At 37.0% G+C, this 21,828-nt stretch overlaps 1 non-coding gene across 1 annotated transcript; it reads right to left on the bottom strand.

The window, feature by feature from the left end:
- Positions 1-20,617: 20,617 nt before the first annotated feature.
- LOC118845110 lies at positions 20,618-20,724 on the bottom strand. The gene has a single exon (XR_005009994.1). It is a non-coding gene; the product is annotated as a U6 spliceosomal RNA (small nuclear RNA).
- Between the last annotated feature and the right edge of the window lie 1,104 nt (positions 20,725-21,828).

The following is a 21,828-nucleotide window of genomic DNA, read 5'->3' as shown; positions in this document are numbered from 1 at the left end:
GGGATTTTATGTTTTTATCTTTGAGATCCATGGCATTCACTCTGCTGATTTCATGAAAACAATCTGAGGGGTAGCATGATATAGTGGAAATAATGTGAGACTTGGAATCAGGAGAACTGCATGGCATACAAAAAGAGCATTGGCTTTGGAGTCTGAGGTTTTGGGTTGAAATCCTGCTGTTGTCATTTACTACTTGGGTAACTTTGAGCAATTCAGTGCTCCTTGGCCTTGTTTCTTTACATATTAAATTATGAGGTTGGACTAGGTTCTTTCTGAGGCCTCTTTTGGCTTTAAGACTGTGATCTGGCAAAGCTCAGCCAGTGAACCAGGCAGAGAAGTGCAGGACATGGGAAACTGGTGGTGATCCCCAGGCCTCTCAACCCAGGACAGGAGTCTGTTGGAGCTATGGAAGGAAGCAGCACAGCACCTGTGGCTAAGAGAGCAACTACTCCTGAGGATTACAGCCCACAGTCTAAAGGTTTGAAACTTGCCTTCTTGAACTTCTGGGAGCCATGATTACCAGGTAAAACATCTCTCATCCCTCCCTTCCTCACCCAGATAATTCTCCCTTGGGAGAAAGTCTGAAATAGAAGAGCCAGAAGTGGGGCTTCAGTAGCTGAACACTGGGAGCTCCTGAACTCCAGGGGGGTGGAGCCAGCACGAGTCAACACCAGGACCCCAGACTTGCCTTCACACAGCCAGGGGAAATGGCAGACACCAGCACAGACAATGGCTGAAAACATCCATGCTGTAGTGCAGCCCTAGGGGAACAGGAGACTTCCAGCAGCCAGACCACCCCTCCCCCACACCTCACAAAACCAGAGGCCATAGCACACAAAGCCAGTAACTAGACCCACAGTTCCCAGGACAAGAAACTTGGGACATAGCCCCCTGAGCCCCAGAAGCAGAGATCCACTTTAAAAGACAAGGAAAAAGATAGCCAGCCTGAAGAAACAATCCAGAAAACTGAAGACTATTGATTCTTTTTATGGAGACAGGGAAAATCAAAATACCAATCCAGAAAAGGACAGTATTGATACTGTACCCACATCTGAAACCTCAAAAGGGAATGTGAACTGGTCTCAAACCCAAAAGCTCCTGGAAGAGCTCAAGGAAGACTTTAAAAACCAAATTAGAGAGGTAAAAGAAAAAATGGAAACAAAATCACTGATGAGAACAAATCTTTAAAAAGTAAAATTGGTGAAATTGTTAAGGAGGTTCAGAATCTAATTGGAGAGAATGACTCCCTGAAAAGTAAAATTAACCAAATGGAAAAGGAGGCTCAGAAGCTAAATGAACAAAGAAATTAATTAAAAATTAGAATTGGGCAAGTAGAAGCTAATGACTCTCTGAGGCATCAAGAATCAGTCAAACGAAATCTAAAGAATGAAGAACTAGAAGAAAGCATGAAATATCTGATTGGAAAAACAACTGACCTGGAAAATAGATCAAGAACAGATAACCTAAGAATCATTGGTCTACCAGAAAGCCATAATGACAAAAGAACCTGGACATTATCTTCTAAGAAATCATCAAGGATAACTTCCCCAAGGTCCTAGAACCAGAAGGTAAAATAGTCATGGAAAGAATCCACTGATCACTCCCTGAAAGACATCCCAAATTGAAAACTTCAAGGAATATTGTAGCCAAATTCCAGAATTATCAGGTCAAAGAGAAAATACTGCAAGCAGCCAGAAAGAAACAATTCAGATATTGTGGAACTACAGGATTATGGAGGATCTTGTAGCTTCTACCTGACAAGACAGGAGGAATTGGAATATGATATTCTGAAAGGTAAAGGAGGTTGGACTACAACCAAGGATCAACTACTTAGCAAAACTGAGCATACCTTCTCAGACCTTCCTGATAAAAAGGCCAGAGCTCAATGGAAAATTTGATCTTCAAATACAAGACTCAAGAGAGACATAAAAAGGTAAACAGGGGAAAAAAACCTTGTTATTCAATAAGGGCAAATTGTTTATATCCTTATATAGGATTATATTGTTTTATATGTGATATATATATATATGTCAGTCTTGAGAATAGTACAATTATTATGCCAATTGAAAGGGATATACATAGACTGAGGGTGTCAGTATAAAGTAACTGATATGATGATAAAAAACATAATTAAGAGGTATAAAGGGATGATGCTGGGAGAAGAAGTAAGGAGATGGTGGAAAAGGGTAAATTACGTCACATGAAGAGGTGCAAAAACATATTATAGTAGAGGGAAAGAAGGAAGGGAGAAGAGCAGTATTTGAGCTTTACTCTCATCAGATCTGGTTCAAGGAGAGAATAACATACTCTGGTAAGTAGAGAAGTTACAGGCAGGAGGAGGGGAAAGGGGAAAGAAAAGGGAGGGGCTGGTCAGAAAGGAAGGAAGAAGTAGCAAGGGGAAAAAGGGTAAGATAGGGAAAAGGAGTCAATGGGGAAGGAAAACAGAGGAAAGTGGCTGTCAGAAGCAAAACTCTTTTTGAGGAGTGGAAGGGAGAAGGGAGAAATAAAAGCATAAATGGGCAGAGGGGGAAATAGGATGGAGAAAAAGACACAGATAGTAATCATAACTGTGAATGTGAATGGGATGAACTCTCCCACAAAAAGGAAGTGGATAGCAGAATGGATTAAAAACCATAATCCTACAATATATTGTTTACAAGAAACACGTTTGAAACAGGGGATACACACAGGGTAAAGGTAAAAGGCTAGAGTAGAATATATTATGCTTCAACTAAACTAAAAAAAGCAGGGGTAGCAATCCTAATCTCAGACAAAACAAAAGCAAAGATAAATCTAATTAAAAGAGATAAGGAAGGACACTACATCCTGCTAAAAGGCACCATAGATGATGAAGCAATATCATACTTAACATATACGCACCAAGTGGTATAGCATAAAAATTCTTGGAGGAGAAGTTATGGGAGTTACAGGAAGAAATAGACAGCAAAATTATACTAGTGGGGGACCCCAACCTTCCCCTCTCTGAACTTGATATGTCTAACCTCAAAATAAACAAGAAATAAGTTAAGTAGGTCAATAGAATTTTAGAAAAGTTAGATATGATAGACCTCTGGAGAAAAATGAATGGGTATAAAAAGGAATATACCTTTTTCTCAGAAGTACATGGCACATACACAAAAACTGACCATGTAGTAGGGCATAAAAGCCTCACAATCCAGTGCAGAAAGGCAGAAATAGTCAATACACCTTTTCAGATCACGATGCAATAAATGTTATTTGTACTAAAAGACCATGGAAAGATAAACTAAAAATTAATTGGAAACTAAATAATTGAATCCTAAAGAATAAGTGGGTCAATGAACAAATCATAGAAACAATTAATAATTTTATTCAAGAGAATGACAATAATGAGATAACATAGCAGTTCTTCAGGGAAGTTTTATATCTCTAAATGCTTACATGAATAAAATAGAGAAAAAGGAGATCAATGAATTGGGCATGCAACTGAAAAAGCTAGAAAAAAGAACAAATTGAAAATTCCCAGTTAAAAAGCAAATTAAAAATACTGAAAATCAAAGAGATTAACAAAATTGAAATCAAGAAAACTATAGGGCTAATAAATAAAACTAAGAGCTGGTTTTATGAAAAAAAAACAATAAAATTGATAAACCTTTGGTCAATTTGATTGAAAAAAGAAAGAAGAAAACCAAATTACCAGCATCAAAAATAAAAAGAGTGGATTCACCTCAAATGAAGAGGAAATTAAAACAATAATTAGGAATTATTTTGCCCAGTTGTATGCCCATAAATTTGACAACCTTAGAGATATGGATGAATATTTACAAAAATATAAATTGCCCAGGTTAACAGAAGAGGAAATAAAATACCTAACTAACCCCATCTTAGAAAAACAAATTGAGCAAGCCATCTATGAACTCCTTAGGAAAAATCTCCAGGGCCAGATGGATTGACATGTGAATTCTATCAAACATTTATAGAACAAATAATTCTCATACTTTATAGACTTTTTGGGAAAATAGGCAAAGAAGGAGTTCTACCAAATTCTTTTTAGGATACAAATATGGTCCTAATATCTAAACCGGGAAGAGTCAAAACAGAGAAAGAAAATTATAGACCAATTTCCCTAATGAATATTGATGCAGAAATTTTAAATAAAATATTAGCAAAAAGATTGCAGCGACTTATCATGAGAATAATACACTCTCACCAGGAAAGATTTATTCCAGGAATGTAAGGCTGGTTCAATATTAGAAAAAAACTATCAGCATAACTGATCATATCAATAACAAAACTAGCAGAAACTATATGACTATCTCAATAGATGCAGAAAAAGCTTTTGACAAAATACAATGCCCATTCCTAATAAAAAACACTAGAAAGCACAGAAATAAATGGAGTCTTCCTCAAAATTATAAGTAGCATCTACCCACAACCATCAGCAAGCATTATATGTAATGGGGATAAGCTAGATGCATTCCCAATAAGATCAGGGGTGAAACAAGGATGTCCATTATCACCCTTATTATTCAACTTGGTAGTAGAAATGTTAGCTTTAGCAATAAGAGAATAAAAAGAAATTGAGGGAATTAGAATAGGTGAAGAAGAAACTAAGTTATCACTCTTTGCAGATGATACAATGATTTATTTAGAGAATCCTAGGGAATCAAGTAAAAACTACTTGAAATAATAAAAAAAAACTTTAGCAAAGTTTCAGGATATAGAATAAACTCACACAAATCCTCAGCATTCCTATATATTACTAAAAAAGCCCAACAGCAAGAGACAGAAAGAAAATTCCATTTAAAGTTACTGTAGACATTACAAAATATTTGGGAGTCTACCTGCCAAGACAAACCCAGGACCTACATGAACACGATTACAAAACATTTTTCACACAAATAAAGTCAGATCTAAATAAATGGAAAAAAAATTATTTGCTCATGGTTAGGGTGAGCTAATATAATAAAATGACAATTTTACCTAAATTAATTTACTTAGTGCCATGCCAATCAAACTACCAAAAATTATTTTATAGAAATGGATAAAATAATAACAAAATTCATCTGGAAGAACAAAAGGTCCAGAATATCAAGAGAATTAATGAAAAGAAATGCTAGCCGTATCAGATATTAAATTGTATTATAAAGCAGCATTCTTCAAAACTACTTGGTACTGGCTAAGAAACAGAGTGGTGGACCAGTGGAATAGTTTAGGTACACAAGATGCAGTAGTCAACGATTATAGCAATCAACTCTTTGATAAATCCAAAGAATGCAGCTTCTGGGTTAAGAATTCCCTATTTCACAAAAGCTGCTGGGAAAATTGGAAAATGGTATGGCAGAAACTGGGCATAAACCAATATCTTACACTCTATACCAAAATAAAATCAAAGTGGGTTCATGATTTAGGATCAAAGGCTGATACTATAAGCAATTTGGGAGAGCAAGGAGTAGTTTACCTGTCAGATTTATAGGAAAGGGAAGAATTCGTGACCCAACAAAAGATAGAGAGTGTTACAAAATGCAAAATGGATAATTTTGGTTATGTTAAATTGAAAAGTTTTTGTATACAAAAAGCCAATGCAACCAAGATTAAGAGGGAAGCAGAAAATCGGGAAAAAATCTTTACAACCAGTGTCTCTGGTAAAGGCCTCATATCTCAAATATACAGGGAACTGAGTCAAATTTATAGGAATACAAGTCATACCCCAACTGAGAAATGGTCAAAGGATATGAACAGGCAGTTTTCAGAGGAAGAAATGAAAGATACCTGTAGTCATATGAAAAAATGCTCTAAATCACTATTGATTAGAGAAATGCAAATCAAAACAACTCTTAGGTACCACATCTCTCCTGTCAGATTGGCTACCATGAAAAAAACAGAAAAATGATAAATGCTGGAGAAGATGTGGGAAAATTGGAACAATGTTACATTATTGGTGGAGTTGTGAGTGGATCCAAATATTCTGGAGTGGAATTTGGAACTATGCCCAAATGGCTACAAAAATGTGCATACCCTTTGACCCAGCAATACCACTTCCAGGGCTATATTCCAAAGAGATCATACAAGTGGGAAAGGGACCTGCATGTACAATAATATTTATAGCAGCATTTTTTATGTTAGCAAAGAATTGGAAATCAAAGGGATGCCCATCAACTGGGGAATGGCTAAACAAATTGTGGTGTATGAATGTAATGGAATACTATCGTGCAATGAGAAATGAGGAGCAGACTGACTTCGTTATAACCTGGAAAGACTTACATGAACTGATGCTGAGTGAAGGGAGCAGAACCAGGAAATCATTATACATGATTACAGTGCCTGTAAGGCTAACTTTGATCGATTTCACTCCTTTCATCAATGCAAGGTTCAAAGACAGTTCCAAAAGACTCATGATGGAAAAAAGCTATGCACATCCAGAGAAAGAATTATGGACTCTGAATGCAGATGGGATCAAACTATTTGCTCTTTTTTCCTTCATTTTTGGTTTCGTTTCTCCTTTCTCATGATTCATTCCATTGGTTATAGTTCTTCTTTACAACTGGACTATTATGTAAATAAGTTCAAGGTGAAGATATATGTAGAACCTACATTGGATTACATGCCATCGGCGGGGAAGAGGAAGGAGAGGGAGGGAGAGAAAATTAGGAACCCCAAAACTTGTGGAACTGAGAGTTGTAAGCTAAAAATAAAAAATAAATTAATATAAAAAGACTATGATCCATTCTCCTATGATTCAAAAACAAATGATAAAAATCATTTGTATTTGAATCCCAGAACTGTCTTGTACTAGCTGCTTGGTTTTGGGCTAGTCACTTAACTTCTCTGAAACTCATTTTTCTCACGGAGGTAATAACACTTTTACAACCCATATTGTCAAATTATTACTGTAAGAACTTCAAAAACCTTAAAAATTTACTTCATGATTCAAATAGAATGGATATTCTTAGTAGGGAGTGGACTGTTCTGAAAGCCAGGAAAACTGGGATTCAAACCCCACATCTGTCACATATTGGTTGTGTGACCCTGGGCAAGTCACCTAACCTAGCAGTGCTTTAAACAATTCTTTAAATTATAAGTCACAGAGAAGTTTTCCACTCTGCATCAGTAGAGGAAATTTCCCCACATGGAGGATTTCATTAGTATGTGAAGTCACAGGCCCAAGCCCCACCTCTACCTTCTCTACTGACACGACTCAACTCTTTTTTTTTTTCTATTAGGTAGCGTTGAAGAATTGTTCTAGCCAGAAATTCATCATCCTTAAATCAATATGGTTATGACTCCCTCTGTTTGGTTAACTTGATCTTTGAGTGTCAGTCACTTTAAAATGCCATATAAATGGCATCACTATTATGACCTAAAGCCATTCCCTCTTGTCTAGATTAACAAATTTTCTAACAAGTAACACTATGGCTTTAAAGAAAATAAGCTTAATGAAATCCAATTGTTTGATAATTTTCTTGGCAAAAATAGAATGAACAAACCAGTATGATAGTTTAGAATATAGTAACTGGACATAGGTGTTAATATTTACATGAAAGCATCTTAAGTTTTTGAAGAACTTATTAGTGGGATATAAAACCCTCATTGTAAGAAGAAGCATTATTGTTTAACTTCAAACAAATGGGAAGTCTCTTTATAATGAAGCTGTACTAATGTTAAGAAAGTCATCCATTTGCATTGATGGGAAGGTCCCTTTCAAGCACAGCTAAGTTTAGGAGCATTGAAACAAAATGAGACAAATATTGTAAATGAACTATATTCCAAAATTACAGAGATCATAGAAGGTACATTTGTATTGTTATTGAATTATAATGGCAGCTATTTGCTTTGGATATGATTTGCTAAAAGTATTTCAATTCAATTGGACTCCAGATACATTAACTGAAACATACAAAAGACTCTGAAGGTAGTAGAATTGCTCAGTTATCATAATGAATGAGGAAACCAGGTTAGAAAATATTTACTGAGTCCCTACTTTGTGTAAGCCACCATTATACCCACAGGAGTAAGAGAAGTTTATGAGGCAGACCTTCCTCTCTCTCATATCCCTGCCTTCATTTAGGTTATCTCCTCTGCCACCTGGAATGAACTCTGTCTCCTCACTGCTTCCATCTCTACCCTTCAGAGTTCTTCATTTCCTTGAAGGTCCAAATCATTCTCTAGCACCTCAGTGGAACTTTCCATGATGACCTCCCCCACACCCAGCTGAAAATGATCTCTTCTTCCTCAAATTATCCCCTAATAGAATGTAAGCTCCTTGTAGGCAGAGTTTTTTTTTCATTTTTGTCAAGGTATCCCCAGTGCTTAGCGTAGCATCTCACACAAAGTAAGTAGTTGTTAAATGCTTTTTGGATTGAATTACAGTTTCCCTTAGCACTTTGGATCTTTTCTTTGCTTCTGTCACATTAGCTGTAATATCTTCTTTATTTACATGCATGTCTGATCCTTCCCGTTAGAATTTAAGCACCTTTAAAGCAAAGCCTTTGTCCTATCTATCTTTATATCAGAAGTAGATTTTTAATAAATGTTTGTGGAAATGAATTATATTCTCCAAGTGGAGATGTGGCAAGCACATGAAAACAACATTCTAAGAGATGTCACAAAATTATATGTATATGAGCATTAACCAAATGAGTAGTGAGAGAGAGAGATCATTTCAGGATGCATCCAGTAAGTGATGACTTTATACATTGTTAGGGAAGGATTTATGGAGTGGGTTTGCTTTGAATCAGGCCTTGAATGGGTAAGATTTTGGATAGACAGAAAAGAGAAGGGAGGGTAGGTGAATGGAGTAAAACATTTATAAACATGAGAAAAATCCCTACCTTGCCATTGTGAGTAGTTCTAGAACAAGACTACAACATGGAAATTCACATGGGAATTCTGGTCATGTCCTTGCCACTAGATAACCTTTCAGCTCACTGCTGACAGGTTGCTTCTTCTCCCTAGACCTTAATTTCCACTGCTGTAAGTGGAAGATAACAAGTCTAACCTTCTTCTTTAAATTGTTTCGAAACGATATTGATTGGCTATTGTTAGTTCCCATTGCATATTAGTCTCTTAACACATGCACAGGGATTTAAAACAACATCAGAGACAAATAGTATTATCATTATTCTGGCTTACAGTCTATAAAAGAGAATATATCATTTAAAAAAAAGCATATGTACATGAATCCCGAACCTTGATGGGTTCTTGGGGCCATTGAATATATATGCTTCTGCCTAAAGGTATGAGTGAATTTATCTAGCCTAGGTGGGTGAGTGGCCATTCTGTTTTTAATATCCAGAAGAGGCTATTCCTTAGCCTTTCTTGGCAGTCTAATCTTGTATCTTCACTCATGCAAAGTTTGTATCTACAGACAACTGGTTAATAGGAGAAAAATCACAGCCAGACAAATAGTAGTTTGAAGCTAGTCTATTACAAATGAAATAATTCAAGTCCTTTTTTTCTTGTCCTCCAAAATAATCATTTGTTTTGCTGAATGTAATCACTTTTTTATTAACAGTTTGAGAAGCAGGTTGTGTCTTCTTGACACTAATTGGTCAATTCAATCCTCAAAGCGGTAAACTTAATTAGGAGAAAATCAGTTAAATTAGTTATTTGTGTAACATGTGGCCTCACACATCAAGCTCCAGGCTTACACAAACCTGATTCAATCTTGGAGGTGGCCACACATAATCACCTCTCTTTAGTTCATTTTTGCCCCAACCCAGATTTGCACCTAAGAAATCTTAGAGTAGATCTTATATGCAGACATGAGTAAAAGGATTCATATTTTCCAAGGAAGGACCCAAAGTAACAATGTATATATGTATATACACACATACACTACATATATACACACTGTGTACATATTTGTGGGAGTTTCATTGAATGGGCGTAGCCAGTGGTGGGATTCAAATAAATTAACAACAGGTTCTCTAAATTAACCAAGTTTAGGTGCTGCCAGCTGCTGCTGACTTGGCAGGAGTAGGCACACGCCCCGCCCCCCCAACAACTGGTTCTGAACTCAACCTAAAATTAGGTACAGGTTCTGGCGAACTGGTGTGAACCAGCTGAATCCCACCACTGGCATGGCCTCAGACAAACAGAACTGGGAAAGATCTTAATTTAGAAAAGCCAAGGTCACCCTCTGTATCCTGGGCCATTTTGACATTCATCTTGACCATTATCTTGTAAAAAGAAAAAAGAAAGAAACAGCATTGTGTATGTATCTAATGTGTGTGAGTGCATGTATATGAATGTGAGGTACAGGATACACTTAATTTCACCCTACAAAAATGTAAAAATCATATAAAATGCAAGTCTATGAACTATAAGTACAATTCGCTTCCTTCTCTGCTGAGTCTTTCCTACCGCGCCCCCCCCCCCACACATGCACACACTTCTTCTCAGGGCCTATACAGTCTCCAAGACTTACAGTGACACATTCTGATTTATATTCAACTTGGAAGGGAAAAAAATAACAGTTACTTTGAATAGATAGATAGGCAACACTTTCCACATTCACCCCTAGGAAACTTGATGGCCTCCAGCCTCATAGAACTCCCCAAACAACATGGACTTCCCATAAAGGAAAACAATATTGAGGATGATAGAGACTCAATCCCCTTCCCATAACACAAGCAATGTCCAAATAACTCACTATAATAGTAGAGAGCAAAGTCCTGCTGCTCATGAATTTCCTCTTCTCTCACTAGAAGGAGGGGTCTCTGAACTCTCAAATTTGGCGTTTCAAGGGGGCTCATACTTTCCAGAAAATACTCTTTATCTTTATGAAACTTGGGGTCTAAGAGATAACCCCCTAATACCACATGGGTGAGAACACAAGTAATTTCTATATGCTTCTGCCCCAAGGTAGCCCTATGAATGAATGAAAAACATTTATTAATCACTAGGTATAAAACACTGTGTTGGGTATTGGGGATATAAATAGAAAAGAAAGATAGTCCTTTTTCCAATAGAGCTCACATTCTCATGGGGGAGATGACACATAGGGAAGATTTCAGCTTGCAAGTTAGATGGAACAGTAACATGGTCTATAAGGTGTGTGGTAAAGCAGATGGTGATGCCTCTTCTTTAATGTCATTTCCACTAATAAAGGCACATTGGTTGCTGCTGTTGAACCATTTGCCTGTTTCAAGGACTTTGGTGGAGACAGCTTTCTTTTCTGGGTCTTCAAAATCTATGGTCATAGTTCCTACAGGATTGGTTGCTAGGCTGCATATGTATAGGGTTTCCCTCCCCCAGAAGATGGCTACAGGTTCTGTGCTGGAAGTATTACTATTCCCCAGGTTCTTGGGTTCAGGATTCTGGGCTATTTCCAGGTCTGAGGGAAGATGGTAGTGAAGTAGATAGTCAAAGGTAGTTTGGTTTGACTTGCCTGATACAGACTGCCTGCTCTCTCTCGCTTATTATACTCTGATGCTTCAGTCAGGCTCTTTTGACAGTGGCAGGTGGTCAAAGATACAATTCTATAATTTGGAAGAAAAATTAGGGAGGTGGGGAAGGGGGAGAGAGAGAGAGAGAGAGAGAGAGAGAGAGAGAGAGAGAGAGACAGAGATTCGAAATAAGATTGCAAAAGATAAGTCTTTGAGTACGTTGGGTAGAGAAGGGATAGATCAATCAAGTGGGGGAGGGAAGAATTTCAGGGAAGGCATAATGGAAGAAATGGTACCTATGTTAAACCTTAAAGGAAAGGAGAGGCCTTTGACATATCAGGAGGTAGATGCAGAAGTAATAGGGGAAAAAACAAGATTTTAGGTATGGATGATACCTAAAAATGACTACCCACTCTGCATGTCCCACCACCAGCTACAAGTTCTGATCAAGTTTCACCAACAGACAAATAAGCCCAAGAGCCCAGAAAGTGGAAATAACCCTTCCCTAGGTCAACTCCAATAATCATAAACCAAGGAAGCATCCCCTGTGAAAAAGGGGCCAGCCATCTCCACAAACTGCCAACCCATTGCCAAATATCTCCTTGTGGACATTCCATCAGTTTCCATAATTGATATCCAGAGAAGACATCATCATAAGACAAAAGAAAAGTATCCAAAATTAAGCAAGAAATTCCTCACAATGCAGCATGATCAGTGATCTAAAGTGCCCCTTCATGTGTTAATATCAGAGTATTTAAAGCTAGTCCAACCATCCTTCCACTTTTAAATGACATACTAGACATAAACAAGTCCCACTCACTTCCAATGTCTCTATGACAGCAACATCAGTCCAGTGGTACCTAATCCCTGCTTTTATGGTCAAGTTGGAAGAAAGGAGGTTTATGTGTGTGTGTGTGTGTGTGTGTGTGTGTGTAAACAGATAGATATATGCACATATTTATATATATATATATATATATGTACATATATAAATATATACAAATGTAGGAGATTAAATATATAACAATATAAAGAGGAAATTAATATATCATACAAATATTTATTTGTTTCACATGTATATATTGTATATATATATATAAATTTTAAATATCCTTATTCCAAACTAAACCATAAAAGCAGGGATTGTATACTGCTGGACTTACTTTGCTCTCATAGAGAAAGTGGAAGTGAATAGAATTTGTCTACACCTAATAGTTCATTCAAAAGTGGAAGGATGACTAGACTATCTCAGAATTCTCTGACATTAAAACAAAACAAACATTATGACCTAGTTTGGAAGACAGAATATTTTATATATGTATATAAAGCTTCTATATCTGAGGCATATCTATCTGTAAACATATGTAGATATGTGTATATAATTATACATACATATATATAATTATACAGACATATGGAGTGTCGGTATGGGTGGGTATGTATATCTGTGTGTGTATTTTCCATATCCACCAGCTAACATGTTGAAAACCTCTCCTTTCCTTCAAGATCTAACTTAAGTACCACATCTTCCCTGAAATTCTCCCCTCCTCCAATTGAATTATCCCTCTTTTCTCTACCCAACATACTAGAGGACTTACTTTAGCTCTTTTGGCAGTCTATTTTGAATATTAATATTTATATCTATATATCTAATTTCTCTTCCAATTTCAAGTTCTACATTTCCAACCACCTGCCACGTATTTATTTATACATACACATATTGATTATATACACCCTTATGTGTGTATGTGTGTAGGCAGTATGAACTAGTGGTTAGAGAACTGTCATCAAAACCCAGAAGACCGCTGCCTCTAACATATACTTTCTGTGTGATTTTGAGCAAATCACTTAAATTTTCAATGTTTTGGGCAACTCTCAAGTCTATAAGTTATAGAGAAAGTACTGACCTGCATTTGTAGAGGGAGTTTTCTTATCTGGGAATTCCCTGTAACAATGCAATCATAGACCAAATCCCTATTCCCATCTCTATTTCTATCCTCTCTCTCTCTCTCTCTCTCTCTCTCTCTCTCTCTCTCTCTCTCTCTCTCTTTGTAGATATATGTATTACATATATAATGTGTGTGTGTGTGTGTGTGTGTGTAAAACACAAGGTAATCTATGCTAAATTTCAAATAGACATTGTTTTAAAAATTCAAAAGAGGAAATGATCTCTGACTTAACCCACTCTTAAGTTTCCTTTGAGCTTTTCTCAGTGGCTTCCAATACCTGAGTGTGTCCTAACTCCTCTCCTGAATTTCAGTTTTGCATCCACGGCAATATGGGTGGAATTTTCACTCTAATATTTCACTATTTCCTGAACCTCAGTCCTAAACATTGGAAAGGTTCTTCCTAGAGCTTCCTGATCTGTCAATAGACATTTCTTATCCTTTCCCCTTACATGAAGTCTGACTTCCAAGTCCTGTGAACTCTTCTTTTATAATTACTTTCATATCCATTCCTTCCTTTATGTTCTCACTAATCATTAGCTCACATTTGTAATGTTGAAAATAGACTCTTCACTGGTCTCCCTGCTTTCTGTCTCTTTCCCCTATAATTCATCCTACATACGCTAATAGAGTAGTATTTCTAAGATACTACTTTGTATAGGTTACATACTTGCTTAAAATATTTAAAATAGACCTCAATGCTCCCAGAATAAGGGTCAAAAGTTGGAGGTGAGGAGAACAGGATTTATTTATTTTTACCCTGGCATTCAAGAGCCTTCACACGTGGTGGCTAGCTACTCCCTATTCAACCGCAGCCTGAATCTTCCCCTACACTAACTCTTCACTGTAAGCTTAACTGGTGTAAATGAATTATTACACAGACCATGTTGTATGATTTCTACTATTTCTTTGTGTAATACCTCATGTGGACTCCATGACTTTGTTTCTGCTGTATTTCTTGAAATTCCTGTTCTCCCTTCTGTTTTGTGCTTTTTTTTAACTTCTCTTCCAAAACTCTATGACTGACTCTAGGGATGCAGCATGATGGAGAAGAAAAAGCATCAAATTTAGATTCAGAGGACTTGAATTTCAAATTCCTTATTCCACTCACTACCTGTGGTTAATGAGCTAGTCACTTAATTTCTCTAAGCCTCAGTTCCCTCATCTGTCAAATGAGGGAGTTGGAATAGAATGGAAGTGCAAAACACAAAACCTAACAGCTCTTGAGTGTAGCCCAAACCAGCTTAAAATGTAATTGGGAAACATTTAGCAAAACAAATATAATAAAACAGAGATAACGTTAATATGGTTTTCTAAGTGAATATACTACCCACAGTGATATACAGTTAAATTGGTCCATTTCTATTGGAGTTTAACACCTCTGGACTAGAAGAGCTCCAATGTCCCTTCCACCTCTGAGTCTATGACCCTATTATTCTAGTAAATGTCTTATTAGGAGTTAAGTCTGTATATCAAAAATTCTCTATTACATTGTCTGAAGGCAAGCTGAGACTGCTTTATAGTAAAGTTCTTTGAATATTTGACTAACTAAACTGACATGGATGGGGTCAAAGACATACGCTCCATACCCAATTCTGTTCTATAGAAAACTGTGTCACAGTGTTTTGCTTTTAAATGGCTCTACTCTCACTAAAACTGAGAGCATACAGCCATTAAAGAATGATTTTTTTAAAAAAAAATCTGATTCCCTGTATTTTTTTAGCCTTCTCTAGGAGATGTTTAGTGCATAACACCATTAGGGCATTAAGCCATCACCAGATAATCACTTCAGTCATATAGCTACTGAGTTGAATTAAGGAATCAGGAAGTTGAAGTTCTTACAATCATGCCCAGTTACTAAAAGCTACAGTGATTTGCCTGGTATTTGAGATTGTCTTGCTAAATCTGTCTGAATAGCTGTGCCATAATCCAGAGTTCTCAACACAAAGAAAACCACTGTACCAGCCCTAATTGGCACAACACAGAAATGAACATAGATAAAAAAGCTCTCTGAAAAAGGTCAGGGTGCTGATAATCTTCCATTATTCAGGGATGCCTCGCCAGCTGGTAGGAACAGATCTGGGTTCATTCTCTGTTAACACCAATCTTTGGGAGGCAGTGAGATGAAAATAAAAAGGATCAACCCAGCTTCTGAGTGCATTCACCATTCCCATTCTATTTCAATTCACTTATCCCAGGACTTCCTTCACCCGACAGGGTTAGTGATGGTGCCAGGGGCACATGAGAACTGAAACTAAACTATAAAACAAGAAGGAAAATCTGGGAAGATGTGTCAGAGGGTCTGGCACTAGGAAAATTATTCAGAAAGGGAGGGAGAAGTAAATGCACTAAACTTGGCAGTTTCCAAATTCTTCTAGGTCAAGCTGGACTTTAGTGTTTTTGTCTGTATCAAGCAATGTAGCTTGCAAATAAATGTTGTTGTTATAGGCCAAGTACTTGTTTTATGTATGTATGTATGCATGCATGTATATATATATGTATATTTGTGTGCATGTATATACATACATATATATATATGAAACGGTTGACATAGAATACTATATTCAATTAAATTTAGCCTTTGTTTAAATTAGTATGTGCCTGAAAACATTTAGATAAGAATTTAAGTATGTCCTGTGTTTACTCCTCATATGACAAGAATACATGAATAACAAAGATTTACTGTCCTTCCAGGGTTATTGCATCTCTAGGAAGAGACTCCACCCAAATGCTATCATGTTTTTCTTCTAGGAATTTGTACATGGCAAGTACCTTCTGCCAGAGGTGGAAGACTTCTGGTACAGCGTGTTGTTAGGTGCTGTCACTTAGGATTGGAGAATCATAGATTTAGAGTTAGAAGGAATCCTAGACAGCAGAGCTAGGAATTGACCTCAGGTTCTATTGGATGACCACATATCCAATATGTTATAGTGAGGGCTCTTTTTACAGAGGGACTGGACAACATGCTTCTGAGGTCCCTTCTAGTTCTCAAATTCTGTCAATCTGTGTCCTCTAATTTCAAAAGCAGTGAGCCTGATTTCTTTCATGCTCAAGGTTTTATCTTCACCACTCTGTTTTCTCTTTTCGAGGGAATGATCATGGTGGGGTGGGCTTAATAATACCTCTAAATATCATATATATATATATACATACATATATAAAATATATATTACATTATATATAATGTATTATATATAAATATATACAATATATTATATATAAATACCTCTTAATGATTATGTCAAAACAAGAACCTTAAAACTTTTTTTAATGGAGGAAGCATTTTACCATAAAGCAAAAGACTATAGGGTATGTTTGCAATACTGACTTATGTTATTTCTGCAGAGTAGGCTCCAAAATTCCCATAATGCCTAGTCACTAGACAACATTTCCCTGAGGAAATAGACTACAGCTGCTCCCTTCCCCCATAACCTTGAGACACATATTTTAAAGAATGCAGGTCAATCCATATTCCTCTGGCAAATTCTTCTTACTATCTAGAGGCCATTTGATCCTGCTCATAAAGAGAAGCCTTAGACTTTTTTCAGTGTGAGCTCTGTGTGAAATAGCCCAATTTAGTGAAGTCTCTGGGTTTTTTGCTGTGTTTTTTTTTAAATCAGGCTGCTTGTAAATAGGCCAGCCAATGGTTCTGTGACTAGCATGCACTGCTGCGTCAGAATCAGGCTGAAAGATTAGTGAGCTGTGGGAATCCAGATGTATCAGTCTACCTCTCATGGGGTTGTATTAATGAACCACAGCAAATGTGACTGACTGAACCTTTCAGTCACAACCAATTCAGTCACGGTTGCAGAGATATGGCCCCTGTGCCAGGGATTTAGAGAGGGTTAGAACTGATGATTCAGCTTTGCTAATAAAATATAGGCCATATTTTAAGTTAGCATTGTGGCTCTCTACTAAAAGACAGAGTTCTCTGAGACTCTAGGGATAAAGTCAAACTAAATTTCCCCAACTCTCATTAGCCCCAGAGGTATGACCGATTATTACATACTGGACTCTGATTTTTTTTAATCAGTCTTCCAACAGAAAAACATCTCTGACACAGATGTGTCTCCTTCAGTAGAAGATCCAATTTGATTTTTATTTTATATTCATTATAAAATACTCCCTAGTATTTTTCTCTGTCAAAAAACAGTAACATAACATAAAGGACTAGTAGGAAGACCTGGGATCAAATTCTGTCTCAGACACTTACTATTTGATGCAAATTTATCACTGAATCAAGATTCTGGTAGCTCTTATCTATGGACCCCCCAGGATATTCTCCTTCCTTTCTTCAGTGTCTAATAAACTAAAACATTTATATTTATATTCATATTAATGCTCCCTCAAATACTTTAACTTCCCAGTTTCTCAATCTACTCAATCCTGATTACGTAATGTCCCATTCCATCTCAGCTATACAAAGACAGTCAGATATTTATACCATCAGCCACAACTATTTAACTTCCATGTTAATGATCCCCAAGGTTCCTTTATCTGATCATAATCTTTTATAGACCTTATGAACCCTAACCTTGTTCTTTGCCCTCACTGTGATCCCCACTTCCTTTTCCCCTTAGTCCCTTCCCACACCATCACCTTAATGCTGGCTATACTGTAATGTCCTTTCTTCTTCCCTGTCTCGTCTTGACCCCTGAGTGAACCTTTCCAACTCTACACTAGCCTCTTTTCCTGAGCCCCTTGTTTCCATATCCTATTGCTTATCACATCTTGCCAAACCACAATTCTTTATAGCTCCCACCAACTGCTTCCTATACTCCTATTCATGTCCCACTGAAAAGAGCTTTTAAAAATCATGAAACCATGCTTATATTGGAACCATTTCAAAATTATGTTACATAATCTCACCTGGGTACTCACTACAGCAAGACAATCTTTATACTCAGTGACTATTCATTTTTTACTATTCCCATATACTTTTTCATTCCTCCTCAAGCCTCCCATTGCAATCCCTTCCCCTATCTTCTAAACTGAGGACCTTACCTCACACTTCACCAAAGAATTCAGGCCATTTTTCTAGGGCTCTCCCCACCTTGTCTCTCTCATTGTTATCTCATACCACTCATACGTCTTCTTTCACCCTTTTGTTCTTCACTCCTATTGCTGTTAAAAAGGCAGCCTTTCTCATTACCAAAGCAAATCCCTCCACATGCACCCTTGATCTCATCCTCTCTAGTAGACCGTCCTCTGTACCATCTCTAACTTCCTTTAATCCTTAGTTTCTCCCAATCACACTGCTTCCTACAGACATCTCCATGACTTCTTCCATCCTTCATAACCAAACACTTCACTTGACCATCCCCACTAGCATATGCCTTCTATCTCTCCTCTTCTCAGCTAAACTCCTGAGAAAACCATCCATACTAGGTATTTCTACCTACTCTACTCTCACCCTCTTCTTAACTTTCTGCAGTCTAACCTCTGACCTCATCATTCAACAGAAACTGCCCTCCTCAAAATTATCAGTGATCTCTCAATCACCAGATATGAAGGCCTTTTCTTGATGCTTACTCTTCTTGACCCCTCTGAAGACTTTGACACAGTCAATCACTAATTCTTCCTGGATGCCTTCTCTTCTCTAGGTTTTCAAGCCACTGTTCTCTCTTCACTTAAATTTTATCTTTCTGACCACTCCTCAATTTTCATTCTCCATCCAAGCCACTCCCATTAATCCTAGGTGTCTCCTAAGTGTCTATCTTGGGCCTTCTTCTCTCTTCTCTCTATTATATCGCTTGGCAATCTCATCACTCTACTGAATTCCAGCTCCCCATCACCAAAAGCCTTTTGGACAGCTTAATCTATATGTCCCCAAGGCATCTCAAACTCAATCCATCCTAATGGAAGTCACTATTTTTCCCAAAAGCCCTCCCCTTTTACCTCTAGGATCAAATGTGATATCCTCTTTTTGGCATATAAAGCCCTTCACAACTAGACTCCTTCTTACCTTTCCAGTCTTCTTATACTGTACTTTAGTCCCCTGACCACCCCCAGAAAATCAGCCACATGCTGTTCCTCTAACTCAACACTCATCTTCTGTCTCCATGCCACTGTACTTACTGGCCTTCAGCGATTTCTGGAATTCTATTCTCCTTTATGTCTGCATCTTAACTTACCTGGCTTCCTTCAGTCAAGATTCAGCTCAAATGCTTCCACAGGAGGTATTTCCTAGTGATGCCCATCCCAGTACCTTTCACCTTCAATAGAATAGAACATAACATTATATAATGTATAACATAACATACCTTCAATAGAACAGAACATAATATGATATGATATAATTTAATATAATATATGATGTTATATTATATGTAATATAATGTCTATAACATAGTCATTTACATATTGTCTCTCCCTTTAGAATGTAAGCTCCTTGAGAGCAGGGAAAGTGTCTTTGCTTTTCTTTATATCTTGGGTGCCTAGCAGAATGCCTGGAACATGGTAAAATATATGAACAATGTTTGTTGACTGGCTGAACCTAGGAAAATCACCTAACTTCTCTGATCCTTAATTTTATCACCTGTGAAATGAGATAATAACCTGCAACATTTTCCTCACAAGATTTCTGTATTAAATGAATTATTATATTTAAAATATTTTACAAACTTACAAAGTTACTATGTAACTGTCTTTCATTCAAAGTAATAAAAGACATCTCATTCTCATCTTTCTGTGAAGCTCAAATTGAAATGGCCCTGGAAAAAAAGTTGTTACTCTGCTATTATTCTTTCATATTATATTGTTATTATCATGATTATTTCATTATCTTCTCATCTCTTTTGATGGAGTTCAAATAGAAATAGTTCTGTTAGAAGTCACTATCTTGCTAGTATTATTTTTTAATATTCTATGTGCTACCTCACAAGAATATAAAATAAGTGCTTTTGGAAGTTGAATAAAAGTATGAGCTTACCCTTAATAGGCTCACTGAAAGTATTGTCTGTCATTACACCCCAGTAGTCAACAAGAAAGGTTATTATGCACCTTATACTCTTCCCAAACATGATTTTGTTCTCCTCTGATAAGTCTCAAGATATTGACATTTTTTTTCATGCCATGCAGCTTAGAAATTCTGAATATTTGAAATGGTAACATCTATGGAGACAGCTAGGGGGCACAGTGACTAAAGCATTGGACATAGAGAGAGGAAAACCTGAATTCAAATGTCTTCAGACACTTACTAGCAGTTTGACCATAGGCAAGTTATTTGACTCATCTCCTACAGTTTCCTCGAATGTAAAATAGGGATAATAATAACACCTACTTCCTAGTTATTCTTTTTTTTAAAATATGGAACATTTCATGAATTTGCATGTCATCCTTGCACAGAGGCCATGCTAATCTTCTCTGCACTGTTCCACTTTTAGTATATGTACTGCCAAAGCAAACACCTCCTACAGTTATTCTAAAGATAAAATGAGATAATATTGATAAAGTGCTTTGCAAACCTTAAAGTGTCATATAAATGTAATTTCTTAAGTTTTGAAAGAAGGAAGGAAAGAAAAGGAAAGGAAGAGAAGGAAGGAGGCAGGTTCTAACACATCCCTGATTAATTGAATTTTTCTAAGTTCCTGCTATTCCTATTTGGTTAGAAGCAGCTCCATAAAAGCTTCTTGAAGTCATGAGCTTTGTCATATTTAATCATTTCTTTCCAGGATAGGACTTTGCTACTCTGGGACTGTATCTTGGAGCTGAATTGTCTCACACCATGTTTCATATCCCATCCAGTCATCCACCAAGATACCAGGGCCTACCCAGCTTGAGACCTTGCCATCTTTCCTACCACCATATGAAGACTTCCTCCTCCATCCTTTTTCCTCTTGTTCTTGCTCTAGGAACAGAAATCAATTCAATACTAGCACAGCCACTGGGGAGAGCATGACACTCTGCTGTCCTATGGCTCTACTCACAATCTCTATGACACCACCCCCCCAAAAAAATCCCTTCCCTGGACACCTTAATATGTATCATATTATAACAGTCCCTATTAGAATCTAAATCCATGGGAAGCAGGTTCTCTAACTTTTGTGTTTGTATTTGTAGTTTTCCAAGAGAAAGGTAAATCTCGATTGTGTTTATTTAACTCTGATGGCCTATCTTCCCAGCCCCCTATTAATAACACCTACAGCTGACAGATACCTTCAGCCTCTATTATTTTATTTTCATTGACATCTTGTTTAATTCCCAATCCTTTCCATTTTTCCTTAAAGAAAGGATCAGAGAGAGAATCCTCTGTTCTTTTACCTACTTCATGTTCAAAGTTCCTCCTGGTAATCTCGCATCCACTCAACAAATTCTACATTTTCTTAGGAACAAATCCCCTTCAGCCTTTATCATAGACTGTTTCCTTCTATATAGAAATGTAGGCATTATAGGAGCAATATCCTAACAATTCTCTCTTGCAAGTTAGACTATTTTTCAGAGGTATTGAGACCAACCTGGAGACTTGGTTGGCTCAGAGGACTAAACGATCAGACTATTGTAATCACTTCCTC

Source organism: Trichosurus vulpecula, chromosome 3 (assembly GCF_011100635.1).
Source record: "Trichosurus vulpecula isolate mTriVul1 chromosome 3, mTriVul1.pri, whole genome shotgun sequence".
NCBI lineage: Eukaryota > Metazoa > Chordata > Mammalia > Diprotodontia > Phalangeridae > Trichosurus > Trichosurus vulpecula.
Note: the sequence above shows the minus strand (reverse complement) of the source record. Positions and strands in the feature narration are given on the sequence as shown.